Source organism: Macaca thibetana, chromosome 4 (genome assembly GCF_024542745.1).
Source record: "Macaca thibetana thibetana isolate TM-01 chromosome 4, ASM2454274v1, whole genome shotgun sequence".
NCBI classification, from domain to species: Eukaryota; Metazoa; Chordata; class Mammalia; order Primates; family Cercopithecidae; genus Macaca; species Macaca thibetana.
The window spans coordinates 117295321-117312371 of NC_065581.1; the positions used below are offsets into that span (position 1 = coordinate 117295321).

General features: G+C 34.8%; 1 protein-coding gene across 4 annotated transcripts in view; it reads right to left on the bottom strand.

The window, feature by feature from the left end:
• Positions 1-17051, bottom strand: part of STXBP5 (syntaxin binding protein 5) — a 191881-nt gene that overhangs the window by 160780 nt on the left and 14050 nt on the right. The gene's annotated exons all lie outside the window — the stretch shown is intronic.

Below are 17051 nucleotides of genomic sequence, written 5' to 3' on the forward strand. Positions count from 1 at the left end.
AAAGCACGCTGAGTAAAAACATCAAAACAGAACAGAAAAAAAAAACTGTACATTTGTAGAACTCACTATGTGTCAGGCACTGTTATATGCATTTTACCTTCATAAACTTGAAATAAGAAGGCAGTCATTTTAATCAGCTGTAAACTAATCTCATTTTGCCAGTTATTAAATATTACCCTAAAGTAAAAAGCAAAATGTAAAAGTAAAATTTGGTGGGATTTAATAAATTATAGTTGCCGGTATATAAATTCACATTCAGGTACAGTCTGTTTCTGTATTCTAGTAATACATGCCACAAAGTTCTTAATGAAAACAATTGTGCCATAGGTTTAATTCCTATTTGCTATGATTTTTTCCTTTGGATTTCTAGAAATTTTCTATACGGTACTCATTTTCAAGAGTTTTTTCTATTTATTACTAGCAATTAATTATAAATTTTATAAATTAACAGGTTGAGTATGTTTAGCTCATAGTACCCTCCTCTTTAAACACCTAGAATTATTGTTAGTAGTAATAATAGTAGTAGCAGTAGCAGCCAGTAGTAGTAGCAGTAGTAGTAGTAGTAACAGTAGTAGTCACAGTAGTAGTAGTATTTTTGCTATACCAGTTGCTCAAATACAACTGCAGGAAACCAGATTTCAAATTAATAGTATTGGCAATGTGCAAATCACACCATGACAGGCCATAAAAAAGAAAAATCTGTGTATCTGTTCACCCATTTCTTTCTTTAGAAAAAGAACCTGCCCTTCTACCCAGTATAGTGAGTCTAATTCTAATCTCTTCAGCTAAATTATTCTTTCTGGCATAAATTAGCATATTTTATAATTCCCATTTTACATGAATGTCAAACCTCTCTTTTGAGACCAGATCGGGATCAAAGAATAAGTTGATTTTTTTTGAAAGTGAGTTACTGTAGAAAATCATAATAATTATACTTACCTTACATATTATTTTATCACAAAACATACACAATACTGCTAATCTTTTGATATTAGGCAAAGATATTTTCTTTAAGTATGAATCTATTAACTAAAAATCAGAGTTGTTTTTCTTGAGTAAAACATAGCTATCACTACCCAAGTATAAGATTTCCAGTTTAACTTCTTAAATGGAACTTCAAAGATAATGTCAAACAATACAAGTACAGCATTCATATACAGTCTTACTATTCTTTTTCAGTCATTATAGGTATCCACACCAAATCGGGAGGGAAATTTTAAGTGACTGACTTTCATAAAGTCTTTTAAATGCATTCATCTTAGATGTTTATTTAAAAATATCTCTTTTGACATTTGTACTTCATCATTTTATAGAATATTAAGGTGATTTACCTGATTAGAATATCTAATACAATAGACATAAAAACATTGGGAATACAGAAAAACTGATTCTTGGTAAGTAAAGAATAAGCAACAGGTCTATTAATTTGAGCTTTCTTAAGAAATAGCTTACTGGTTTTGAAATTTCAAATTGCCATGGGCATCAATCAATGTTTTCTCCAAAGAGAATGAAAAATGTCTATAAATTTAGGAAGTCAGTTACACAGAGGTCAAGAGAGGTTTTACTCTTAGGCTATGTATGACACTACTCTAAACAAAACATGTACTTTAAAATTGATATAACATAGTTCCTTAACTTCTAGCTAATATGATAAAAATAACTTCTTAATAAACAATAAGAACCATTTACTGAGTAACTACTAAGTGGTTAGGCACTATGCCTTAAATACATAATGGCACCTAATCATCACACTAATTCTGAAAGGTAGTTATTATTCATGTTTTACAGGTGACATTTCTAAGGCTCAGAGAAATGATTTTTTCTCAAAATTACTTATTTCATTCCCTTTTTCCTGTAAATAAGGCAGTACTATACAGATGCAGCTAGCCCCAAGGGGTCCTACCACCAAAACTGCCCTATGGATTGGAGAAAAATTCGTACATTATTACTTCATAACAAAAAATTTTAAATTAAGTTCTAAGAATAGATAATGATACATGTAATCTTGAGAAACTAACATAGAAAGGACACAAAGTTCAGAGCAAGTAGTTCCCTATCCTGGTAGTTTATCAGAATTGTGGCCCCATTGCAAACTTGCTACACCCGAATTTTCAGAGGAGATGCCTGGGTAGGTTGTTTGTTCATTTATTTATTATTTATTTACTTATTGTGCCACAGGAACCATCTGAGGCACAATGAGACTTGAAGACCTCTACTTTCAAGTTAGTTCGTATGCCAGCTCTGCTATTTGATGCTGTGATCTGGAGAGAATTATTACAGGTCTTAACCATGTAATCTATAAAATGCATATAAGACCTATCTAGACTAGCTTGCAGAACTTCAGTGAGGATTAAACCACATAGAGTGCACTTACCAAATGGTATCCACTATCATTATTTAAGACAATGTATTATTCACCATGTTGGCTAGAACTAAATGTTCCCTGACAGTGGACATACCATTATAATACAAGAAAATGTCAACACTGAATTTATTAAATCACAAAACATTCATATCTTTTCACATCTATAATTATTATTCCTTGCACACGATTTTTCCTAATACTGACATTACCGAGTTAACATTTTTATTAAAAAAGTCAAACACTGTAATGAAGATCTGCTTAGTGATTTCCATTTACTGTGGCTATGTTCACAATTAAATGAAAAAAATTAAATGTCGGAAACTAAAATGAAGAAAAACCAAAAGATTATACACTGAACATTACCGCAAATTTATCAAGTGAGGAAATATTCACTTACTATTCTAATATTTGTTCTTTTATATACGTATAAATCAACGATAAGGGAAACGTAAGTATCTTTTTCTGTCACTGTATCTTAGCTTGTAACTCTAAACTTCAATGTATTCTTTTGAAGATAATACAATATTCCTATCTCAGGTACATTTCTGTCCTCAATTTTTCTATTGCTTGACTAACAAGAGCTATAATAACTACCTAATCCCACTAGTAATTATTGTTTTTAAAGCAAACCAATTAATTTATCTGACCCACGATACATGTCAGATAATTCCTGCACAGCTAGACTCATGGTCCATGTTCAGACAAGCACCATTATCACTGGCGTATTTATGAAGAGATGTACGAGACAAAGTTAAAACAGATCAGGAGCACAGTCTCTGAACACAAGGCTCTGTAATTTAGTCACGACCCTCTATGTAAGCAATAGGAGAAAAATAATTACAGAAAAAAAATAACATGACAAAACTAGCAATTAATGAACAAGCAGGAAGAGGTGTACAGGACACACGAGCAGAAACAAATGCCAGAGCCAGTAAAACTTTTTTTTTTTTTTTACAGTAGTGTATATCAAATTCAAAACAAGCATTAATCTCACTGCTTAAATGGCTTTTTCTGGTTGATCGGTTGGGAAGGGAGGAATAAATGAGGAATTGGGAGGTCTTTAAGTACATCATCATCGTCAGCACCATCATCATCACCAGCATCATCACTGAAGCTGAGATTTGCTGAACACTTAAGATGTGTCAAGTAAAATACTACATATGTATTATCTCACAATAGTTCTCTATGATAAGCTCTGTTTTTACAAATAAGGAAACTCAGGCGCAAAGTTTAAGTAACTTGCTCAAGGCTACTCACTTAGTTAGTAAAGAAGCTGAGATTTGAACCAAGGCAGTCTAATTCCAGAACCCACAGTATAAATTACCAACCCTTATAGCACACACGCAAACACACACACACAGCAAAATATATTAAGAGCCCATTTTCACATGTAAATGTTACTTCCTGATTTATTGTAAATCATCTTAAAACTGGAAAAGGAACATATATTTACAATCAACGTTTCACAACTGAGTACTTAATAAACCCAGATTGGTCTAACTCTATAAAACTTAATAAACCCAGATTGGTCTAATTCTATAAAACTAGACTAAATGTAACTTGTAGTAAGTGAACATCACACACCAATTAGATAGTAAACAATATGCTAATTTAAAGAATAATATACTAGAGTCATTTCTCATTGTTAACAATTGTTAGCTGAGGGTATCACGTTTAAAAATTAATTTTAATAATGAAGCAATATGGCCCAGCAAGATAAGCAAAAAGCTAGAATTCCGTATTCTAATTCTAGTTGTAATTTTGAGACAACCTCCTTACAAATATCTCCATGTGTAAAATGATAAGCCAAAAAACATTTTAGAGTCTATAGCTACTGAGAGGAACAATACTTGGCAAAATTAAATGAGAAATAGAAATAAACAATCATATCTTTAAAAAGTATACGGGATCAATGGAATACACGATGTTAGAATACAGCGCACAACCACACATCTCAACGGGTGTAGAAAAAAAAATCTGACAAAAATCAACACCGTTTTATGATTAAACACTCAACTCAATAAAACTAGAAATAGAAGGGAATTTCCTCAACATGACGAAGAGCATCTATGAAAAACTCACAGCTAACATCCTTCTCACTGGTGAAGGACTGAATGCTTTCCCATTAAGATAGGGAAAAAGACAGCATGTCCATTCTCACCACTCATCTATTCAACATGGAATCAGCAAGGTTGCATAATACAAGACCAACATACATAAAAATCATACCCTGGCAATGAACGATCTGTAAATGCAATTAAGAAAAGAATTCCACTTACAATAACATCATAACGAATAGAATATTTAAAAATAAATTTATCCAAAGAAATTCAAGACCTATAACATCAAAAACTAAAAAGTACTGCTGAAAGAAACCCTAAATAAATGAAAAGATATCCTACATCCACGGAACAAAGACAATATTATTAAGATGGCAATAATCACCAAACTTATCGAAAAAACCTAAACAATCTCTATCAGAATCCCAGCTGTTTGCAGAAATTGACAAGCCAATACTTACATATCATTACATATCATTATATGTAAGTATATTATATGTATCATTATATGTAAGTATAGCTCACTAAAGCTGTTAAAAACAAGAATTAGCTTGTATGAATGATAAATATTAACACCATATATGAATAGGTAATAAAAGGCAATGAATTTAAGGCAAGCAAACACTAGAATTCTTAATGAAAACAAATTAAAACATATGATAGTCTTAAATATATTTTTATCTGAAACATTTAAACATTTTTCATAAGCAGTGAATGAATTTAACTATTTAGCAACCTAAATGAAATACAGCACAGTAGGAGGAAAAAAAACCTACGGTTTAGCATTTTTGCAAGTCAGCTACTTATTTCCTTCTGTCCTGCATTTGACTTTTTAAATTTATTTCATCCACGATTTACAAACAAGACATTTAACAGATGAGAAGCAACAAAGAAAATTCAATATTCTTGTAAATAAATAAGAATGTTGATCATGTAAAGAATTAGTATGGTTTTAGAAATACATGTAAGTAAAAGTCCCAAGAAAAATATTTTACCCTTGTAAATTACAATCATTTGTATTTCTCACTAATAGTTTAAAATCTACATTAATTCCTAAAATATGCTGATGAAAATTGCTCAGAAAATCCCAATTTTGGATATTATAATGACTGAAAAGTAGTACACAGAGGTCTTTGGTTCAAGATACCAAGCTGAACAAATATGTATGCCGTCATTTCATTCCAAGATCCCTTTAAAAAAGTAAAGCCAAAAAATAAAGGACCAGAAAATATAAAATAAAAAGTAAGCAATATAAGGATCATTTCAGAACATGTAACATCCAACAAGAGAAAACAAAGAAAAAGAAGAAAAGTATCAACGAAATAATAGAAGAAAACAGATTTTACTCCGCTTCTAATGAACATGGGTCCTTAGATGGAAGTACACAGAATGATAAACGAAATTAGTCCCAACCTAAATACGCCACTCTAAAATGTTCCTTAAGGCTTAAAAAGAAGACCTATAGACTTCCAGGGAAAAAGAAACAAAACAACAAACAAGTGACCACCTGCAAAGAAATGATCAAATTGCTAGTTTGCTAGCAATGTTTACTAGTTGCTAGAAAATAGTAAAGTAATGTCCCCAGAGTTATAAAGACATTCAAGGAAACCCCTGACAAGATCTAAATATAGAACAAAGACTTCTAGATATTCATGGGCCTCAAATATCGTATCATTCTTTTTGGAAGTCATTTAAGACTATGCTCCAATAAATTGAAAGAGTAAACCCCGCCCCCCCACACCCACACACAAGGCAATGATGGGGAATCTAATAAACACTGAATTCAACCCAGAAAAAAAAGATGAAAAAAATCCAGGAGGAAAACAGTACAGTTGACATAAACAACACTGGTCCAGCTTAGAGAAGAACAAGGAGGTATTCACTGGAGGCAGGTTCCTGAGAACAAGAGGGCTCCAGAGATGTGACTCCATCCTTGAGAAGCCTCAGGCATTTAACCATGAGATGACAGCAGCCAATGCATAAGGGAAGTGGGGGAGAAGGAAGAAAAGCAGCTGTACAAGGAAGGAAATGTATTCACAGGATATCATTTGACTGTGGAATAAAAAAGTCATCACAGAAAAAAGTCATAATACATACTGTTCACCCATTTTCAACTTTTAGAATCAAACTAAAAGTTTATATTAATTACACGTGACTACAGTTGGCAAAGGAAAGGAGGATGAAAAAGGAAACAGGGCCGGGCGCAGTGGCTCACACCTGTAATCCCAGCACTTTGTGAGGCCGAGGTGGTCGGATCATGAGGTCAGGAGATCCAGACCATCCCAACTAACATGGTGAAACCTCATCTCTACAAAAAATACAAAAAATTTAGCCGGCCGTGGTGGCGGGCACCTGTAGTCGCAGCTACTCGGGAAGCGGAGGCAGGAGAATGGCGTGAACCCGGGAGGCAGAGCTTACAGTGAGCCAAGATCGCGCCACTGCACTGCAGCCTGGGTAACAGAGTGAGACTCTGTTTCAAAAAAAAAAAAAAAAAAAAAAAAAAAGGAAGAGGAAACAAACATGCAAAAGTGATGGATTAACATTCTCATTTTACAGAGTGGGGAGCCAAGAGCTAGTATGCACAATTGACAGAGCAAGAAATACAGAATTAACTATAAGATACTTTTTGAAATTTACAAAGGCAACAAGGAAACAAAGTAAGAATAGGCATAAGACTACAGGGGAGGGGAGATATGAGGCAAATTTTAGTAAGGCAGGAAATCAACCAATAATTTATAAAGTTGAGGAATCAAAAAACATTGGCAAGAGATTTTATTCAGAGTTAGCAACATGACCAGTAACAATTAAATGGATCCTTCTCGGGAAGGGGTAGGCATGGGCAAGGTAGGACATGTACTTTTCATCACAGCCCCCATTATACTATACTACTTAATCTTTAAACTATGCACATAGCTTTGGAAGGGTGGTTTCCTTTAGTGTGTTTCTAAAGTGGAGAAAAGTAGCAGTACAGAATCAGACATACGATTATTGGGTTCATTTCATTATGTTATTGTATCCCTCTAACTGACTTATACCATTAATACTAGAAAACCTGAACCAAGACCTCTCTCCAGATCCACACAACAGGAGAACCTCGTTTTCATACCTCACATTCTGGAATTCTGAATCACTTACCTAGTCTTTCTCTCTTCCCCATGACCACTGGTTTCTTTCCAACCCTACCTGCTTTCATTCACTACTATACAGAATTGTGTGGCAAGAAAAATGGGCATATTACGGGGAAACAAGCAGAGCTTCTTGTACTAATGATCCTAATTAGTCTCCATGTTCTCCCATTTTGTAGCTCCTAGGAGGTAAAGATGGCAAGTTACAGAGTGATATTCCTTAACCAAGTTTGCTTAACCCATTCAATTTTTCTTATTTGAGAACTTTAATAAGCACTGAGGGTACAAATCATAGTCTTTATCCTCAAGGATCTCAAAAGTTTAGCAACAGAATTATAAAAGCAATATTAACAGTTGGGTCTTCAGTTACTCCAAACAGATAAGAATTTTGCAGGTAAGAATATTACTTGAAAAAAATACTTTTCAATTATTCTCACAAACATCAGTTCATTTGAAATTCGAGCATGTCCTACACTATTCTTATATGCTCATGCCATTCTTTGATTTCCCTCCTTGCTTATTATACAGTCATACTGAATTCTGTACCTACTTCCTTTTCCTTCAGTTGGGACCATCTTTGGCTGAATTACACAACTATGTTTGGCAGCCTATGCTATACTTCCATCCTAGAGGGTGGAAGGCTCTCAAACAGTCTCAGGTAATAAGAACACGTTTATCTGCTCTCTTCACTCCCAAAGCCTGGAAAACCATATGACACACAGTAGACATTCAATGAATGAATGAGTTTTCTTAAAACCTAAGAAACATGTTTTATGTCCAGTAATACCTTTTTTTCAGTAAGGGTCTCACTCTGTTACCCAGGGTAGAGTACAGAGGCATAATCATGGCTCACCGAAGCCTCAACCTTCTGGACTCAAGGGACCCTCCTGTCTCAGCCTCCAGAGTAGCTGGGACTACAGGCACTTGCCACTATGCCTGGCTTTCTTTTTTTTTTTTTTTTTGTGGTAAAGCCAAGGTCTCGCTTTGTTTCCTTGGCTGGTCTTGAACTTTCGGACTCAAGCCTCCCAAAATGCTGAGATTACATGCATAAGCCACCACGTCCACTCCAGTCATATCTTCTTAGGTAAGATTAGTTCACTTTTCAGAAAACCAATAAAAAGTACACAACAGTGGAAAAATGTTCGAATCCTGTCACTATCAGGAAATTGGACTCGATTTTCTCTAGGATCCATTATGGCCCTTAAAAATCCCATAAATTACATTTCTAGCCCATTCATTTTATCTTCAATGATTATTTTTTAGGTTATTACAATCACAACAATATTTCCTCTTATTGCTTATTCTTCTTTGTGGGATTTGTACTGTCAGCAAAGTAGAAACAAAAAATAGTAAAATAAACATGGCATGGGCCCCCAGTCTGTGATAAAGTCTGAGAGTAACGCTCCTGGGCAAGTTTTCACTACTGTCATTACCACTGTGTATTATGAAAACGTCTGACACACATATTCTGACAACCTCTACTTTTATGAAGAATGAGACAGTATCAAAACTGGTATATGTTATAAATTATTAATATTTTTAAGATTATATATCTTTTCAGAGAATCTGTTCATCAATTATTTTCAATGAGGAACAAGGCAAAGAAAAGTAATGATATCACTCTAATCTCTACAGAAGGGACATATTCAATTTTCCAACCTAGGAATGGAAGACATGGTACACATAAAATAGAAAGCAACTAGAGAACTGTGATATCCTGTGAGGTTTCTAGAAATACATTTATATCTTGCGAAGTTTAAAGAATAAGGATCATGATATTTTCTATGAACTGTATTTAGAAATGACAATAAATTATCCTACAATAGTATATGTTTAATTATATAATATTCTGTGAAAGTAAATTTCTTGGAGCAGATATTCTCCTAATAAACCAAGAAAAAAATTTAAGGGAAAACTGTTCCCTCCTACCATATACCACAGTAAAAAAGACAAACCCAAGAGCACAATTTTAATTCATCAGAAACACCTCTCTTACCATTTCTTTCAGTACATTCTTTTACTTTCAGCAAACAGGGTAATTTAAACCTTTTTAAGTATTTTGATATGCCTTCAAAATGTTGCTACTCTGAATTGCATTACTACTATGAATAAAAAGTCGGTAGATGATTTTTACTTTTAATGGCCTAAGTCTCAAAGAGATTTAACCATGATTATTTTTCAATAACAAAGTTAAAATCTAAATACCACTGTAATGGGATCAAAGAATATTGATGTAAGCATTTGTGAACTGAAAAGAGGATGAGCTTTAGATTAGGACCAATGCTGTCCTTTATTTTGTGTGAACATAAAAACAAAACAAACAAACATTGAGCATCATTAGAAACCTTTGATTTCTTCATCTACACTGTTACGGGGGATAAATGAAAGTCAATAAATAAACGCGGCAGTACATGATATAGTTATCCTACTAATGATAAAAAAAAAAACCTTCTGTAAGTAGCAGGTTACTAGGAATAAATGAAAATATATTAAATGATCTGTAATAACTAAATCTACCTGTGCTATAGTTTTCTCATCTGTGAAACGTCATTTGCATTCTTAACCTGATCAGTAAAATGTGAGGATCACCTGAAACTTAATTATTTTATTTTATTTTAATTTAGTTTAGTTTGGTTTATTTTATTTTATTTATCTGGAGACACAGTCTCACTCTGTCTCCCAGGCTGGAGTTCAGTGGTGCAATCACAGCTCACTACTACCTCTGCCTCCCGGGTGTGAAAGTGATTCTCGTGCCTCAGTCTCCCAGTAGCTGGGATTACAGGTATGCACCACCACGCCTGGCCAATTTCTGTATTTTTAGTAGAGATGGGGTTTCACCATATTGGCCAGGCTAGTCTTGAACTCCTGGCCTCAAATGATCCGCCTGCCTCAGCCTCCCAAAGTGCTGAGATTACAGGCATGTGCCACCGCACCTGACAAAGCCTTGCATGTTTAAGAATAGACTTTTCAACCATAATTAGACTTTATGGTCTTTTATATTGCTCGTTCTCTTGACCAGTGATAAACTCTAAGAAGGAAAAACACCATAACTCAAGACCTGGAACTCCAGTTCCTTTCCAAATATTTCACATAACAGTTTCACAGCCCTGTCTCCAAAGGCAGTGGCAGAACAAAAAGGCAGTGTATTTCCTCATGGTTACACCACAGATCTCAAGATGTTATGACTGCTTTAAAACGACATCCTCTCTATATACAGTAATTAACATGTTTCTTTTCTACCATCTGCCTAAGAATACTGCTACCCAGCCTGTCAAACACTTAAACCAATATTTCTCAATTCTGGCTCTATATCACAAGCATCCATGAAGATTTAAAAACAAAAAATTACAGATGTCATACCCCTTGCCAGACTCACTGAATCAGAATCTCTAGAGAAGAAATCCAAGCATGTTTGGGCATTGTTTGTACATTTTATTTTTTTCAGCTCCACAAATTAATGTACAGCCATAGTTGAGAAACACTGGGAAACCTTGTGGGCATAAGTATAATTAAGCATTACCTTCCCTAAATAATTTTTTTATATACATATAATCCATTAAATAACTTGTTAGATTTCCTTTTTTTCTAATTGAATAATCATGAATTCCCTATCTCCTTCCAGGTCTTATTTTCCAAATGTTTGATAATTTCCCACTCTCAGCTAAATTAGCTTCTGACTGACTTAATGGAAATATGCTCAAAACAAGTTTAATAAGTCTTTACCAAAGATTAACATAATGAAGAGCACTTCATTTTGCATATTATGGGCTATGAATGTGCTTGCAATACAAAGCCTTTGCCAACTGATTAATTACAGTTTTAGAGTACCCCTATTCTATAGTTGCACCTACTTGATAAACGTCAGTTTTAAAATCTCTTTTTGAGGCTGAGGCAGGAGAATGGTCTAAACCCGGGAGGCGGAGCTTGCAGTGAGCTGAGATCCGGCCACTGCACCCCAGCCTGGGCGACAGAGCAAGACTCTGTCTCAAAAAAAAAAAAAAAAAAAAAAAAAAAAAAAAAAAAAAAAAAAACCTCTTTTTGAAGACCATGTATGTTTTCACCAATAAAAATTTACATCAACTTGTTTTCCACTGTAATGTGTAAGGAGCATGGAAATCATCATTTTATCTTAACAAGAACTAAAAAGCTGAACAAACTGGAAAATGAACAACTCTTCTTAAAGATCTGTAAGAGAAGTGAGATCACAAGACAAGCCACTACCCCCAAACTGGAAAGACAGACAAGTGGATACAGAGAATCACAACTTGCTAAAAGCAGAAACCCATAAGCACAAACTTCTGTGAAAACCAGTGTCTGGGTAAGGAAGCAAGCACTGTAACGGAGGAATAGCTGGAGGCTCAAAATAAACAAGTCAGAAAATCAAAAACTCCAGGGAAACCCAGTCATAGAGATGTCCCCACATCTTTGTAAATTTCACCTCTAAAGCTTGAGCAGGTTCCGCAATGAATACTGGAGAAAATTCCCTCACGCTACCAGCAGAGGGAAGAGAAAAGGCAATCATTTTTAAATATGCAAGAGCATATTCTGTTCTTAACAACAAGGTCTGCCTTCAGAAATAAGAGTTTTACCAGAGACTAACCTGCTGGGGTTTTATCAGAGACCAACTAACCTGAGAGAAGAAAAATCACTCACTCCAGTGGGCCCAAGTCTTCCAAGTAGAAGAAGAGAAGTACGCAACTCCAGCCCACTTTAGCCCTCCTATTCCACCTAAAAGGGAGCAGGAGGAAGTGTGGGAAGAAGAGATTAAGAAGCACTCCTAAAGTTCACAGTGCAAGAGCATAGACTCACTAAAAAACTGACAGCTAATGACAGGACTATAGCACACTTCCCTTCCCCCCATACCATTACCAAAGGCCTATTTACAGCAGTTCCTTTTACTTAGTACATCATGTCCAGATATCAGGAAAAAATTAAAAGGCAAAAAATACAGTTGGAAGAGATAGAGCAAGCATCAGAATCAGACTTAGAAATGGCAGTAATGTGGCGTTATCAGACTGGGAATTTAAAACAACCATGATCTATATGCTAAGGGAGCTAATGGATAAAGGAGACAATACCAAACAACAGATGGGCAATATAAGCAGAAAGACAGAAATTCTAAGAACCGGTCAAAAAGAAATGCTAGAGTCCAAAAACACTAACAGAAGTAAAGAATGCCTTTGACAGACTCAATAGTAGTCTGGACACAGCTAAGGACAGAATCTCTTAATCTGAGGATACCTCAACAGAAATGTCCAAAATTGAAAAGCAAAGAGAAAAAAGACTGGAAAAAACAGAACAGAGTATCTGAGAACAGTGAGACAACGACAAAAGGTGTACATGTAACAGGAAAACCAGGAGAAGGAGGAACAGAAAGAAACATTTAAAGCAATAATGACTGCGAATTTCCCCTAAATCAATGTCAGATACCAACCACAAATTCAAGAAGCTAAGAAAATACCAAGCAGAATAAATGCTTTAAAAAAAAAAAAAAAGGCTACACCTAGACATATTACATTCAAATTGCAGAAATGCAAAGATTAAAAAAAAATTCTTGAAAGAAGCCATTGGAAAAACACCTTACCAACAGAGGTGCAGAGATAAAAATTATTTCTGACCTCTCACAAGAAACCACGCAGGCAAGAAGAGAGGGAAATAAAACATTTCAAGTGCAGAAAGTTAAAAAAAAAAAAAACCTGGAATTCTGTGCACTGCAAAATTAGCCTTCAAAACTGAAGGAGTAATAAAAACTTGCCCAAACAAAAACTGACTAAATTTACTGCCAGTTGACCTGCACTGCAAAAAATGTCAGAGTTGTTTTTTTCTTAAAGAAAATGACATAGATCAGAAACTCAGCTCTACATAAAGGAAGACAGCATCAGAGAAATAAATAGAGGCAAAAATAAAAACTTTTCTATTTCTTAATTGATCTAGTAGTAATAGTTTGTTCAAAATAATGACAGCAACAATGTATTCAGTTTATGTATGCTTATATATATAAACACTTACATATGCTTATATATAGGCAAAATGAATGACAGCAATGACATAAGTGATGACAGTAAAGAATTACAGGCCGGGTGCGGTGGCTCACGCTTGTAATCTCGGCACTTTGGGAGCCCGAGGTGGGCGGATCACGAGGTCAGGAGATCGAGACCATCCTGGCTAACACGGTGAAACTCCATCTCTACTAAAAATAAAAAAATTAGCCGGTCGTGGTGGCAGGAGCCTATAGTCCCAGCTATACTCGGGAGGCTGAGGCAGGAGAATGGCATGAACCCGGGAGGCGGAGCTTGCAGTGAGCCGAGATCATGCCACAGCACTCCAGCCTGGGCGACAGAGCGAGACACCGCCTCAAAAAAAAAAAAAAAAAGAATTACAATTTCTTCTTGTTATTATAAGGTACTCATATTACCTGTGAAGCAGTATAGTGTTCTTTCAAAGTAGACCCAGATTAATTCTAAATGTATACTGTATATTCTAGAGCAACTATTTTAAAAAATTTAAAAAGTATAACTGATACACTAAGAAACTGATATGCTAAGAAAGAAGAGAAAATGTGGAACCATATAAAATGCTCAATTAAAACCACAAGAGGCATAAAAAGAATGGGAAACAAAAATAGAAACAAAAACAAGGGCAACAAATAGAGAACAGTAACAAATATGGTAGGTATTATTCAAAGTATATCAACATTCACTACACCAATTAAAAGACAGATCATCAAAGTGGGTCTAAAACTAAGACCCAGCTATATACGCTGTCTGTAAGAAATTCACTTTAAATATAAAGACACATATAGGATAAAAATAAATAGATGAAGAAAGATATGCCATGCTATCACTAACAAAAGAAAGCAAAGTAGCTATATTAATTTCACACACAGACTTCAGACCAAGGAAAGTTATCAGAGATAAAGAGGGGCATTACAAAATGAAAAAAGAGTCAATTCTCCACGAAGGCACAACAATCCTTAAAGTGTTTGAGCCTAAGAACAGAGTGTCAAAATATATGAGACAAAAACTCATAAAACTGCAAGGAGAAATATATGAATCCACTATTACAGTTGTAAACCTTAATATCCCTCTATCAGAAATGGACAGATCCAGCAGGCAGAAAAAAAGTGCCAACAGAGCTGAACTCAACACCACCCTCTACCAACTAGATATAATGGACATCTACAGTCTACGTTATCCAGTAACAGCAAAATACACATTCTTCTCAAACTCGCATGGAACATTAACCAAGATAGACTATATTCTGTGCCATAAAATATACCTCAAAAAATTTAAAAGAATACAAATTATACAATGGCAGCTCTTGGAACACAATGGAAGTAAACTAAAAATTGATAACAAAAAGAGCTGGAAAATCCCAAAATATGTGGAGATTAAACAAAACAATTCTAGTAACACTTGGGTCAAAAAAGATATTACGAGAAAAATTTTTAAATGTTTTGAACTAAATAAAAATGAAAACAACTTATCAAAATTTGTGGGAAACACAGAAAATAGTACTTAAAGGGAATGTATACCATTCAATTCATATATATTAAAGAAGAAACAGCTAAAATCAATCATTTCCACTTTAAGAAACTACAAAAAGAGGAGGAAACTGAATCCAAAGTAAGCAGAAGAAAATAAATAATGACAGTTAAGAAAGACATCAGTGAAACTGAATACAAGAGATCAAAGGAGAAAAATCAACAAAACTAAAAGCTGCTTCCTTCAAAAAAAAAATCAATAAGCTTCTAGCCAGGCTAAGGAAAAAGGAGAGGGGACACAAATTACTAACATCAGAAATGAAAGACGGACATCACTTTAATTTCCATGGACATTAAAAGGATAATAAAGGAATACTAAAAACAAATCTATGCCCACAATTTTGATGGCACAGATGAAATGGACCAACTCCTTGAAAGATACAACCTACCAAAAGTCACACAAGAAGAAAGAGACAATCTGAATAGGCCTGTATACATTAAAGAAACTGAATCAATTAACAGATTCCCAAAACAGAAAGTACCAGGACCAGATGGGTTAACTGGTGAATTATGCCAAATTTCTAGTCTCTTTCAGAAGACAAAAGCAGAGGAAATATATTCTAACTCATTTTATTAGCCCAGCATTACACTAATACAAATACCAAAGGCACTACGAGAAAAGAAAACTAAGATCAATCCCTCTCATGAAGATGCATGCAAAAATTCTCAATAAAATTTTACCAAACTGAATTCAATAATGTATAAAAAGAATCACACAGTATGACCAAATGAGATTTATACCAGGTATGCAAGTCTAGTTCAACATTTGAAAACCAATTAATGTAATCCATTACATTAACAGGTTAAAAAAGAAAAATCACATGATTATATCAACTGATGCAGAAAATCCAACACTCATTCCAGATAAACACTGTCAGTAAACTAGGAATACAGGGGAAGATCCTCAACTTGATAAAGAACATCTACATAAAACCTACAGATAACACACTTAATAGCAAGACACTCGAAGTTTCTCCACTGCAATCAGAAACAAGGCAAGGATATCCCTCTTATCACAACTTTCAACACCGTAATGGGAGCACCAGCTAATGCAATGAGCAAAGGAAATAAAATGTATACAGATAGATTAGGAAGAAAGAAAGAAAACTGTCTTTGTTCACTGATAACATGATCAACTACGCAGCTATCAGAAAGAATCAACAGAAAAACTCCTGCAACCAATATGTGACTATAGCAAAGCGGCCAGGATATGCAAGCTTAACATATAAAACTCATTCACACCCAGGCGCAGTGGCTCATGCCTGTAAACCCCAGTACTTTGGGAGGTAAGATCACTGGAGTCCAGGAGTTCAAGACAAGCCTGGCTGACATGCCAAAACCCTGTCTCTACAACAAACGTAAAAATTAGTTGCGTGTGGTGGTGTGCACCTGTGGTCCCAATTACTCAGGAGGCTGAGGTAGAAAGATTGCTTGAACCCAGGAGGTCGAGGATGCAGTGAGCTGTGTTTGTGCCACCACACTCCAGCCTGGGAAACAGGGCAAGATCCTGTCTCTAAAAAAGAAAAAAAAAAAAGGTCAGTGCCTTCCTTATATACCACAAAAGAACCAGTGGAATTTGAAATAATTAATCTGAAATTATTTGAAATTTATATTAGCACCCCAGAAAATGAAATACTTAAATATAAATCTAACAAATACGTACAAGATCTACATGAGGAACAGCACAAAACTCTGGACATGAGAATATTCTGCATGATATTATAATGATGAAAGACATGTAATTATATTTGTCTAAACTCATAAATTGTACAAAGAATGAACCCTATCATAAAGACTTTGGATGAAAGTGATGTGTCAATGTAGATTCAGTGTACCACTCTGCTGATAATGGAGAAGGTTACAAATGTTTTGGGACAGGCAGTATATAGAATATCTCTGTACCTTCCATTTATTTTTGCTATGAACCTAAAACTGCACTAAAAAATGAAGTCTGTTTA